Source organism: Crinia signifera, chromosome 3, assembly GCF_055691185.1.
Source record: "Crinia signifera chromosome 3, ASM5569118v1, whole genome shotgun sequence".
NCBI lineage: Eukaryota > Metazoa > Chordata > Amphibia > Anura > Myobatrachidae > Crinia > Crinia signifera.
Window position 1 is genome coordinate 338,395,749 of NC_139219.1, and position 12,608 is coordinate 338,408,356.

Genomic DNA, 12,608 nt, shown 5'->3' on the forward strand with positions numbered 1-12,608 from the left:
CGGTACCGCTTTTCTGAACAGGCTTCGAAAAATTCCGCCTAAACCGCACCCGTACATATACGCGCTGCCGTGAAAACCGGGTAATCCATTACCGGCCTGTGTTTTATAATATTGCGCGTAGAGACCCGGGTCACCATAATTTTTAACGGCTACCATTGTCTTTAATAAAATTCGGATTTGCGACGTCTGAAATGTAGTTTCACGTTCGCTTTCCCAAACTTGAATGACATGTTTTCGTTCTGATCATTCTTCATCTCTATGGCTATAGTATCAAAATGCGTTTTGCACAACGGAACATAATCGGGCTTCTCATACCGTATAGTGACCATCTCGTTGTTACGGCCCTTTATTTCAACGGTGCGCAACAACGGAACATAACTATCACCGACCCTCTGATGTTCCATAATATCTGTGTACACAAAGAGCATATATTGTCCTCCGCTGATGTCGGCGCACGGTTTTAAAAACTTAGTTTTCGGGTATAACCCCAGTATTCTCGACAATTTAGGACCGGCTGAGATGTTGTACATCGCCTTATTGTCGATGAATATGTCTCGTTCAAGCGGATCATACCATAGTTTTAAACCTTCCAGTTTATATCGGCCAATTTCAGCGTTGAAAGAATCCAGTAACGCCTCGATAGTTTCATAAAACCCCGGTTTAACGCAAACCTTCGTTACTGTACCGCTCGTCCCATCCCACTTTGTTATTTTCAACACACAATCACGCACATCGAGTGTATTCCAGGTGTGTGGGTATTGTATTTCTGTAAGAGCTACTTCCCAATCTCCACTTAAGTCTATCGGCCTTGCTAGCTTTGTGGTATAGTCAGAAATCTTATTTTGTGGAAATGTATCGGCTGAGGCGTTACTCGGCAATGTTATGTAGAAGGGTTTGTCATCCATCTTCCTCTTTGTTTATATATCTTTTATCTCCGATGCAGCGACCCAGCTGTTAAATTTTGTGGGGTATCCGCGCCACTTGACTAATACGTATTTCCTCCCTCTAACCGTCTTATTTTTTAAAATCTTCTCCACTTTGTAAATCCTATTATAGTTTTTCGGTATACTTTGAAGTTCTTCGGGGTAAAAACTACCCGTTATAGCTTCCCCGTAGAGATCCTCCAACGTGTAAAGCGGCTTAAGCCCTTTAGTGTTCACGCCGCGTATTACAAATATTTCCTCAGAAAAACTCTGTTCGTAACCTTTCTGAAATATATCCTTATATTTTGAGATACGAACGTGGTCCCCGACCGCTAAACAAGCTTTTGTTTTCTTACTTCTAAAGTAATCGCCATATATCGTCTTGAAGACATCCAGCGCATTAGAGCCATCCACCTCATTCGGCGCTCGCTTAATCGTTCTATGGTATGTGTTATTATAACTGGTAATGAACGCTTGTAAAACGTCTATATATCGGTATGTATTATTCGCCGTGAAATATCGCCACATTCGTGTTTTTAAAGTCCTATTGAAGCGTTCTATAACGGCTGCTTTCACATCATTATTGGTTGTGAAATGTTGTATACCGTATTTTTCTAACAACTTTTTTAGGACTTTGTTTAGAAACTCTTTACCGTTATCGGTTTGTAGTTTCCTCGGTACGTCCCCCTGTTGGAATAATTTTTCAAAAGCCTTAGCGACAGTCGTCGCGCTCTTAGCTGTCAGACTTTCAGCCCAGGCCCTCTTACTGAATATATCGATGACGGTTAGTATATATTTTACGCCGTCATTGTGCTTTGCCAGATCTATGAGCGATACCAAATCACATTGCCACTGTTGATTTATATCCGATACGCATATCATATTCCTTTTATAGTTTTTTCTAGCTGGTTTGTGCAATGTGTACGCGTCTTGCTCTTGTAATCATTTTCTCACATCGGATCTTTTAAATTTATTTTTCAAAGCTTTATAATATTTATCAATGCCGCAAAAACTACCCGGCTTTAATACGTTATAATACCAGGCTTTCAGCTGGCTGTTTTGATGATCAGCATTGCGAGACATCCTACACAAATCAAATTTGATATAAGACAAGATCTACAGTTCTACGAATTATATATCTGTTGTATACCATAACTTTTTAGCATTATGTTTAGAAATTCTTCCAGCTGGTTAAGATTTGCACTGTGAAGGGTATCTACAAATGAAATGAAATGCTAAATCATTTGGAGAATGCGAGCATCGATCTCGCTACCTCTCGCATGCTAAGCGAGCGCTCTACCATCTGAGCTAATTCCCCATTGATGAATGACAACTTTCAAAAAATGGCATTGGGAGATGATTTACTAACATATTATAAGGTGTCTCTCTTTTAAAATGGTGTGAGTAGTTGGCATAATTCTTCGTTACTGTACCGCTCGTCCCATCCCAGTTTGTTATTTTCAACACACAATCACGCACATCGAGTGTATTCCAGGTGTGTGGGTATTGTATTTCTGTAAGAGCTACTTCCCAATCTCCACTTAAGTCTATCGGCCTTGCTAGCTTTGTGGTATAGTCAGAAATCTTATTTTGTGGAAATGTATCGGCTGAGGCGTTACTCGGCAATGTTATGTAGAAGGGTTTGTCATCCATCTTCCTCTTTGTTTATATATCTTTTATCTCCGATGCAGCGACCCAGCTGTTAAATTTTGTGGGGTATCCGCGCCACTTGACTAATACGTATTTCCTCCCTCTAACCGTCTTATTTTTTAAAATCTTCTCCACTTTGTAAATCCTATTATAGTTTTTCGGTATACTTTGAAGTTCTTCGGGGTAAAAACTACCCGTTATAGCTTCCCCGTAGAGATCCTCCAACGTGTAAAGCGGCTTAAGCCCTTTAGTGTTCACGCCGCGTATTACAAATATTTCCTCAGAAAAACTCTGTTCGTAACCTTTCTGAAATATATCCTTATATTTTGAGATACGAACGTGGTCCCCGACCGCTAAACAAGCTTTTGTTTTCTTACTTCTAAAGTAATCGCCATATATCGTCTTGAAGACATCCAGCGCATTAGAGCCATCCACCTCATTCGGCGCTCGCTTAATCGTTCTATGGTATGTGTTATTATAACTGGTAATGAACGCTTGTAAAACGTCTATATATCGGTATGTATTATTCGCCGTCCTATTGAAGCGTTCTATAACGGCTGCTTTCACATCATTATTGGTTGTGAAATGTTGTATACCGTATTTTTCTAACAACTTTTTTAGGACTTTGTTTAGAAACTCTTTACCGTTATCGGTTTGTAGTTTCCTCGGTACGTCCCCCTGTTGGAATAATTTTTCAAAAGCCTTAGCGACAGTCGTCGCGCTCTTAGCTGTCAGACTTTCAGCCCAGGCCCTCTTACTGAATATATCGATGACGGTTAGTATATATTTTACGCCGTCATTGTGCTTTGCCAGATCTATGAGCGATACCAAATCACATTGCCACTGTTGATTTATATCCGATACGCATATCATATTCCTTTTATAGTTTTTTCTAGCTGGTTTGTGCAATGTGTACGCGTCTTGCTCTTGTAATCATTTTCTCACATCGGATCTTTTAAATTTATTTTTCAAAGCTTTATAATATTTATCAATGCCGCAAAAACTACCCGGCTTTAATACGTTATAATACCAGGCTTTCAGCTGGCTGTTTTGATGATCAGCGTTGCGAGACATCCTACACAAATCAAATTTGATATAAAACAAGATCTACAGTTCTACGAATTATATATCTGTTGTATACCATAACTTTTTAGCATTATGTTTAGAAATTCTTCCAGCTGGTTAAGATATCATTAAGCGATCTATATAAATTAATTTATACAGCTGTGGTGTTATTTTTATACAGCTGTGGTGTTATTTGACATAGTGAATATCAGTGTATGAAGTTACAGTATCAAACCAATTATATTTTAATACGGGGGTAATATTATTTATACCACTTTCATATCAAACGTGATACGGGCTATCACGTTTGATATCAAACTGTATAAAAGGGGCGTGGACCTGTCAAAACCAATTAGTTTAAAGAAAAAGTGTGCCTTATCTACTGAAGGGTATCTACAAATGAAATGAAAGGATAAAACAGAGAATGCGAGCATCGATCTCGCTACCTCTCGCATGCTAAGCGAGCGCTCTACCATCTCAGCTAATTCCCCATTGATGAATGACTACTTCAAAAAAATGGCATTGGGAGATGATTTACTAACATATTATAAGGTGTCTCTCTTTTAAAATGGTGTGAGTAGTTGTCATAATTAGCTAAGTCTGACTAAATATTTTTATATGTTGCATGACAAAAAACTATTTGGGTACTTATGTAGTAACTGGGCTGCCGATTTCTAAATCGGGTCGGATCGGGAGATCGCATCGCATGCGACCATGCGATTCGATGCGATGCGATGCGATGACCCGATTTTTCCATAGGAATCAATGTTAAAATGGACTGAGTCCATTTTAACATGGAATTCAATGGGAAAAATGGGTCCTTTTCATACCCCTACTATCCAAGTGGGCATGGAGTTGGATATAAACCTGTGGCGAGCGTAGCGAGCCACCGAGCCCGAAGCGTGGCGAGCGAAGCGAGCCCCGCGAGGGGACGAATACCGTCCCCTCGCGGGGCTCGCTTCGCTCGCCACGCTTCGGGCTCGGTGGCTCGCTACGCTCGCCACAGGTTTATATCCAACTCCATGCCCACTTGGATAGTAGGGGTATGAAAAGGACCCATTTTTCCATAGGAATCATTTTAACATTGATTCCTATGGAAAAATCGGGTCATCGCATCCGATATCGGATGCGATATCGGATGCGATGCGATGCGATATCGCATCGCATCGCATCTGATTGTATGCCTTAACTTAAGGCATACAATCAAAAAATCGGCAGCCCAGTTACTACATAAGTACCACTATTTGTAACTGTGAAGGGTATATACAAGTAAAATGAAAGATTAAAACTTTTAAACTGTAAAGGGTATCTACAAATGAAATGAAAGGATAAAACATTTGGAGAATGTGAGCATCGATCTCGCTACATTTCGCATGCTAAGCGAGCGCTCTACCATCTGGGCTAATTCACATTGATGAACGACAAGTTAAAAAAAAGGCATTGGGAGATCATTTACTAACATATTATAAGGTGTCTCTCTTTTAAAATGGTGTGAGTAGTTGTCATAATTAGCTAAGTCTGACTAAATATTTTTATATGTTGCATGACAAAAAAACTATGTGTAACTGTGAAGGGTAGGAAAAGTTTTATTGTTCCTCAGTGAGAAAAACAAAATAGCAATCTAGCATGTGAAGGGTATACACAAAGAAAATGAAAGATTGGTACTTATGTAATATCTGGGCTCCCGTTTTTCTTGTGAGACCGCGTCCCCTCGCGGGGCTCGCTGCGCTCGCCACGCTTCGGGCACGGTGGCTCGCTGCGCTCGCCACACTATATAAAATCAACTCCATGCGTAGTTGGATAGTAGGGGTATGAAAAAATGGGGTGCATTTAACATGGGAGCCCAGATAATACATAAGTACCGAAAGGTTCAAAAATTTGCACTGTGAAGGGTATCTACAAATGAAATGAAATGCTAAATCATTTGGAGAATGCGAGCATCGATCTCGCTACCTCTCGCATGCTAAGCGAGCGCTCTACCATCTGAGCTAATTCCCCATTGATGAATGACAACTTCCAAAAAATGGCATTGGGAGATGATTTACTAACATATTATAAGGTGTCTCTCTTTTAAAATGGTGTGAGTAGTTGGCATAATTAGCTAAGTCTGACTAAATATTTTTATATGTTGCATGACAAAAAACTATTTGTAACTGTGAAGGGTATATACAAATAAAATGAAAGATTAAAACATTTGGACTTTGAAGGGTATCTACAAATGAAATGAAAGGATAAAACATTTGGAGAATGCAAGCATCGATCTCGCTACCTCTCGCATGCTAAGAGAGCACTCTACCATCTGAGCTAATTCCCCATTGATGAAAGACTAGTTCAAAAAATGGCATTGGGAGATGATTTACTAACATATTATAAGGTGTCTCTCTTTTAAAATGGTGTGAGTAGTTGTCATAATTAGCTAAGTCTGACTAAATATTTTTATATGTTGCATGACAAAAAACTATTTGTAACTGTGAAGGGTATATACAAATAATATGAAAGATTAAAACATTTGGACTTTGAAGGGTATCTACAAATGAAATGAAAGGATAAAACATTTGGAGAATGCGAGCATCGATCTCGCTACCTCTCACATGCTAAGCGAGCGCTCTACCATCTGAGCTAATTCCCCATTGATGAAAGACCAGTTCAAAAAATGGCATTGGGAGATCATTTTCTAACATATTATAAGGTGTCTCTCTTTTAAAATGGTGTGAGTAGTTGTCATAATTAGCTAAGTCTGACTAAATATTTTTATATGTTGCATGACAAAAAACTACTTGTAACTGTGAAGGGTATATACAAATAAAATGAAAGATTAAAACATTTGGACTTTGAAGGGTATCTACAAATGAAATGAAAGGATAAAACATTTGGAGAATGCGAGCATAGATCTCGCTACCTCTCGCATGCTAAGCGAGCGCTCTACCATCTGAGCTAATTCCCCATTGATGAATGACTACTTCAAAAAAATGGCATTGGGAGATGATTTACTAACATATTATAAGGTGTCTCTCCTTTAAAATGGTGTAAGTAGTTGTCATAATTAGCTAAGTCTGACTAAATATTTTTATATGTTGCATGACAAAAAACTATTTGTAACTGTGAATACAAATAAAATGAAAGATTAAAACATTTGGACTTTGAAGGGTATCTACAAATGAAATGAAAGGATAAAACATTTGGAGAATGCGAGCATCGATCTCGCTACCTCTCGCATGCTAAGCGAGCGCTCTACCATCTGAGCTAATGCCCCCTTGATAAATGACTTCTTCAAAAAAATGGCATTGGGAGATGATTTACTAACATATTATAAGGTGTCTCTCCTTTAAAATGGTGTGAGTAGTTGTCATAATTAGCTAAGTCTGACTAAATATTTTTATATGTTGCATGACAAAAAACTATTTGTAACTGTGAAGGGTATATACAAATAAAATGATAGATTAAAACATTTGGACTGTGAAGGGTATCTACAAATGAAATGAAAGGATAAAACATTTTTGCAGAATGCGAGCATCGATCTCGCTACCTCTCGCATGCTAAGCGAGCGCTCTACCATCTGAGCTAATTCCCCATTGATGAATGACTTCTTTAAAAAAAATGGCATTGGGAGATGATTTACTAACATATTATAAGGTGTATCTCCTTTAAAATGGTGTGAGTAGTTGGCATAATTAGCTAAGTCTGACTGAATATTTTTATATGTTGCATGACAAAAAACTATTTGTAACTGTGAAGGGTATATACAAATAAAATGAAAGGATAAAACATTTGGAGAATGCGAGCATCGATCTCGCTACCTCTCGCATGCTAAGCGAGCGCTCTACCATCTGAGCTAATTCCCCATTGATGAAAGACAAGTTCAAATAAAAGGCATTGGGAGATGATTTACTAACATATTATAAGGTGTCTCTCTTTTAAAATGGTGTGAGTAGTTGTCATAATTAGCTAAGTCTGACTAAATATTTTTATATGTTGCATGACAAAAAAACTATGTGTAACTGTGAAGGGTATACACAAATAAAATGAAAGATTCAAAAATTTTGACTGTGAAGGGTATCTACAAATGAAATGAAAGGATAAAACATTTGGAGAATGCGAGCATCGATCTTGCTACCTCTCGCATGCTAAGCGAGCGCTCTACCATCTGAGCTAATTCCCCCTTGACTTCTTCAAATAAATGGCATTGGGAGATGATTTACTAACATATTATAAGGTGTAAAGAAAAAACAGGAACCCCAACCGCGCACACCTATAGGGTTGCAGCACTTCTGAAGGTCCCCTGTTAGACAGGACCTGAAGTTTTAGAGATAGAGAAAATGTGTGGTTCAGAGTGCGCTACCAGAGATTAATCCACAATTGTAAAAGACATATAGTAAAATTTAATAACACAATGCCAACATTGGGCAGCATATAATACATAAGAACTTTTACAGCGTATGTTTGTCAATTTCATAAATTGATGATATTTCTGTGATGAAACAAAGGCCCAACGCGTTTCGTCAAAAATATTGACTTCATCAGGGGCTTACAGGCAGAGTTTGACAGTCGAATGACACTGTAAATTTAATATAAACAGTCACAAATCAATTTTATGACAAGAAAGGCTAAACATTTAAGCTAATGAAGGAATGAGAGGAGGAGAGAAGGATGAAAAAAGAGGATAATGGTGGAAATTGGTAGGCCATAAAAAGGCCGAGGTTTTTGTGAAATTATAGTGATATACATATCATTACTGAACATGTGGTAAGGCATATAAATTGTGAACTTGAATTTTAATTATGTTGACCACCTTTAGAGGTGGGGAAAAGATTTTTAATCTTAAATATAAAAGTGCTCCACCAAGAAAGAGAACAGAGACCCATTCTTTTCCTAAGATAGAATAAGATTTTTTTAGAAAGAAGTGATTTAAATAAACATATAAATCTATACCTTCATATGGAACAACATTTGTATATACATTTTTCGGAAGGCATCCGTCATTCAAAAAGCGGAACAGTATAAATCCAGAAACCTCTGGAGGAAACAAATATATACAGGTATAGTGACCATATTTAAACTCCCATTTTTAATTACACCGTGAGTGAAGAAGGGATGCTTACAAGTGCAGCCAGAAGAGCACTCTGAGCTGGTGATAATAATCGATTAAATTCAGTGGGTAGGGGTCATATCTTCCCCTGCGATAAATATAACCTCAGTCCGATATTTTCAATAGCATAGAGCCAACTATAAAATAAGCCAGAATTGCCAGCTATCAAAGTAGTCCAGTCATTTGTGTAAAGTAGTGAACAAGACAATTATTTTGCTAAATTTTCCTACTTACAAAGAACAGCCAAAATCAAACACAATTTTGAGCTGAAGATGATAATCGGTTTGGACTTGATAGATCTTGGTAGTGTCCTTTTCCCAGTCCAATATTTCTCCAATAACATAGACTTTTCTAAAAAAGCTAAAAAATGGCTGGTTTTCAATACATTCAGAATATTAGTATATGACAGTGATTAAAACTACAAAGAGAATGTGGGGTAGTACTTACATAGATCTGGATTACCGGATGTGTGCTCCTTGGATCCCAAAAGCTGAATGATAGCCTGTGTGCTCTGATGGCTATATATGGGAAACCTCCGATTATATCACTTCCTGTGTGTTTTTTTTTTTTCCTGTTAATTTAACTGTTTGAATGTGCCTATTTAACTCATATTGAGTGGACAATGTTGAGTAAGATCTGTTATCTGCTTTATGTTTTTTTGTTCCTGTGAATCTCAGAATAAAAAAAGTGCCATGTACCACAAAATAAGCTTAATTTATAGTTGGAACGCAGGGTGGTCACGCCGTGCGTTCCATACGGCGGCCATCTTCTTTTTTTTTTTTTTTTTTTTAAATCAGATGCCGGAAAATGAAAAAGTCTGCATTAGAAATTCCGTTTAGTCAGTAATAAATGTATGTGTTCGTGCGTCCCACACAAGGCGCACTATTTGCTGGGAATTCATCTGTGGATTAAACGGTGTTTTCTTTTCCAATGCGGAAATGTCATAATTTCGGGCGAGACTGTCCCGGAAATGACGTATCGCTACCTGTGCCCTTACTTACAAGCTGGCGGAAGTTCGCTGGAGGGTTGGACAAAAAATTCCTCCTTGTGAACCTTCTGCTTAACCCGAGAAGATTGTGGGCGGTCCCATAGTTATCTGCGGGAGGAAAATTAGCCTGATGTACTGTTAGCCGCATATATTAGACTGCAGATCTTTCTAAATTAATTAAAGGGGAATCACAACTTTAATCCGTAAGCTTATTTCTTATTTTGGTTATTATACTATTCTACCAATTATTGGAGTGAGATTTGATTTGGTGCCGGAGAGTCTTTAAAATTATTAATATAGGTGCGTGCATTCAGTGCTCCCTATATGGACCTGCTATAGGAGATTAATTAGCTCGGTTCCCATGAGTGGTAATTAACTAGTTTTTGGAAAAAAAATTTTATAATGGACTGTAATATATCAAATGAGACTGATATAAGTCTGTGGTTGTATTAAATCTGTGGTTTTTATTAAATTTAAACTTTTTGTGGGTCTTTGGGTTAATGATATCAATTCTAATTCATCTAACCTGGAATAACCCCATTTCCTTGGATCATTTAATCACTGTCATATTTACATCGAGATCATATCAACAGCATACAGTTCTTTTACAGATTCAAGCAAGCAGTATATAGAACGACAATTTTTGAAATATTATTCTATATACGGTCATGAAGAGTAACTCCATTAGTGTGTATAACCAGTTAGAACGAAGAGGGTAAAGAAAGGGGTGAATAGAGTGGTTGAATTCAGAGAAATGCCACTATGTCTATCCCTTCATTAAGCCCCTTAGGGCTGAGTGTATCCAGGGTATATATCCAAAAGCTTTCCTTTCTTATTAGCTCTTGATCTCTGTTTCCTCCTCTTGGATTGACTGGTACCCGTTCAATGATGGTGAAGCTGAAATTTTCTTTAGTCACGATGGAGTTGTGCTTCTCTAGATAATGTTTGGGTAAGCTGTGAACCTTTACTTTGTTTCTGATGTTACGCATGTGTTCTTGTATGCGTATCTTGGCTTGTCTTATGGTCTTGCCTATGTAGACCAAATTGCAGCTACAGGTAATTTTGTACACTATATGATCTGAATTGCAAGTGACAGCTTCCGCAATTCTGTATTCCTTGCCATTCTTGAAGGTATGGTGGAATTGAGGTTTTTCCAAGAAAGGGCAGCAAATGCATTTGTTGCAGGGTAAAGTACCCGGTTTCTTGCTTAGAAAGTGAGTATTTTTAGAAGAGCCTGGGATTGTTGATTTTAGTCTACTTGGTGCCAAAATAGATTTCAAGTTCTTCGCCCGACGATATACGAGATTAGGTTTGGAGGGAAGGTGTTGTCCTAATATCGGATCCCGCAACAGTGTGGTCCAGTGCTTTTCTAAGATTCTTTTGATTTGGAAATTTTCGCAGTTGTACTGTGTGACGAAGGGTCTACACATAAACTCCTTTTTTGGTCTGGTGGATTCTATAAGTAGATCATCTCTTTCTTGAGAGAAAGCTTTTAGTCTTGCTTTTTCTACAAATTTCAACTTGTAGCCTCTTTCAATAAAGCGATCAAACAATATCTGTGATTGACGCCAGAAATCAGTTTCATCGCTGCAATTTCTTCTTAGTCGTAAGAATTGGGCGTATGGTACACCATTCTTCCAAGCCGGGAAATGACAGCTGGTGGCCGGGATGAAGCTGTTAGCATCTACCGTTTTAAAGTGGGTTCGTGTGAGAATTTCTTCCCCCGGTTTCCCTTCTAGTTCTAGATCGAGGTACTCAATTGTTGTGGGATTGGTCTTGTAGGTAAATTTCAAATTCAACTCATTGGAATGGATATACGATATAAATTCTTGAATGCTTCTCTCATCTCCCTGCCATATGAGGAGCAAATCGTCAATATAGCGTTTATACACTATTATGTTGTCTTTGAATTGTGAGTCAAAAATGAATTGTTCCTCCCATGCCCTCATGTGAAGGTTGGCATATGCTGGGGCAAATTTTGTACCCATGGCCGTCCCTTGTTCTTGGAGGAAATGGTCTCCATTGAACTCAAAGAAATTGTGGTTTAAAATGAATTTGATACTATCGGTCAAGAATGAAATTTCTGACTCAGTTTTATCTGGATCGTTGCGCAGAATGTTTTCCACAGATTGTAGCCCTTTATCATGGGGAATAGAGGAGTAGAGCCCCTGCACATCAATTGTTAGCCAGCAATAATTGGCAGACCAGATCTTTCCCTTTAATAATTTCAGGACCGAAGAACTGTCCTTCAGATGTGAAATATTTTGCAGGACATACGGCTGTAATTTGAGGTCGAGGTAGTGGGAAAGATTAGACGTGAGCGAATTGATGCCCGCTATAATGGGGCGTCCTGGGGGTTCAGCTTGGTCCTTGTGGACTTTCGGAATATGATAAAAGTTTGCCAGGGTAGGATGTTTAACATTGATATAATCATATTCCTCTTTACAAATAGCATTATTTTGAAGACCTGATTTTAGGAGGATCTCAAATTCTGCTTTGAATTCCATCGTTGGATTTGATGGGAGTTTTTTGTAGGTGGTTTGGTCATCCAGGATTTTTCTGGCTTTTTCTCTTGTAATACTACCGCTCCCCCTTTGTCGGCTATTTTTATAACAGTGTTTTCATCTTTTTTTATGATTTTTATTGCTTTGTTCTCCTGTGGGTTAAGGTTTTTTACTGAGTGTTTTTTGGGCTTAATTGTCCTGAAGTCTTCTCTAACAGCTTCGAAGAAGATCTCAAGGTGGCTGCCTCTCGATTCGACAGGATAGAATCGTGATGTTGGGGTCACAATAGGTTTGGGCTCAGTTTCTTTTAGCTGTTGGGTTGGGTTTTTCAAAAAATGCCTTTGCACAGTGAGATTTCTAATGAATTTATTTAAATCAATAAAAAGATCAAA

At 38.2% G+C, this 12,608-nt stretch overlaps 3 non-coding genes across 3 annotated transcripts; all 3 read right to left on the reverse strand.

Moving 5' to 3' along the window:
* Window positions 1-2,168: 2,168 nt before the first annotated feature.
* On the reverse strand, window positions 2,169-2,241 carry TRNAA-AGC (transfer RNA alanine (anticodon AGC)). The gene has a single exon. It is a non-coding gene; the product is annotated as a tRNA-Ala (tRNA).
* A 3,322-nt stretch (window positions 2,242-5,563) lies between these two features.
* On the reverse strand, window positions 5,564-5,636 carry TRNAA-AGC (transfer RNA alanine (anticodon AGC)). Its single transcript has one exon. It is a non-coding gene; the product is annotated as a tRNA-Ala (tRNA).
* Window positions 5,637-7,407: 1,771 nt separating this feature from the next.
* TRNAA-AGC (transfer RNA alanine (anticodon AGC)) lies at window positions 7,408-7,480 on the reverse strand. The gene has a single exon. It is a non-coding gene; the product is annotated as a tRNA-Ala (tRNA).
* Between the last annotated feature and the right edge of the window lie 5,128 nt (window positions 7,481-12,608).